This window comes from Oreochromis niloticus, linkage group LG16 (genome assembly GCF_001858045.2).
Source record: "Oreochromis niloticus isolate F11D_XX linkage group LG16, O_niloticus_UMD_NMBU, whole genome shotgun sequence".
In the NCBI taxonomy this organism is placed as follows: Eukaryota; Metazoa; Chordata; class Actinopteri; order Cichliformes; family Cichlidae; genus Oreochromis; species Oreochromis niloticus.
This window is the reverse complement of record NC_031987.2, coordinates 27,776,915-27,777,690: the sequence shown is the minus strand read 5'-3', so window position 1 is coordinate 27,777,690 and position 776 is coordinate 27,776,915.

The window sequence follows — 776 nt, the reverse complement described above, 5'->3', positions numbered from 1 at the left end:
GAAAGGACAAAAGGGACAGTGGCGATTCAGTCAGGGCGTTTATAAGAGTTTTGAAATTGGGTGGCAGGACGGGCGGCCCAGGGAGGAAGGTGGAGCCCATATGAGAGCCTAATATTTGATCAGAAGTAAACAGAGATCAGAACTGGTTTGGAAAACACTCAGCACAACCTAAGGCTCATATGCAGCCCTGTGTCCTCACTGTATTATACGAAAAGTGGCACCAGCAAGAGTTTAAACTTCATTTTCCACTGAGCAACGCTTTAAGATGTGTTGCTTTAATTTATACGTTGCCAAATCACAACAGTTGCCTTAAGACACTTTCTATTGGTAAGGTAAGGACCCTACAATATTAGAAAGAAACCCCAACAATCCCACAACCCCCTGTGAGCAAGCAATTGTCAACAGTGGGAAGGAAAAGCTCCCTTTTAACAAAAAGGGAGCTTTTACAGAACCAGGTTCAGTGAGGGCAGCCATCGGCTGCAAGCATTTGTGGTAAAAGCCATAATCATACTACTTCAGTAATAGTAAGCTTGCAGAGGTTTTATCATCAAAATATATTTATAATACCTTATTAAGTAAAAAACAACAACAAAAAGAATACATAGGGGCATAGCAGAAGAAACCAGCATAACATAGAAATGCTTAAATAAAGTATACTAAATTAAAACTACACTTTACCAATTACTTGAGCAAATGTACCCAACTGAGTTTAGTCACTGCAGCATCCATAGTCTGATCCTGTGACATTGGGCATTTTAAGGTAAATAAGACTCTTA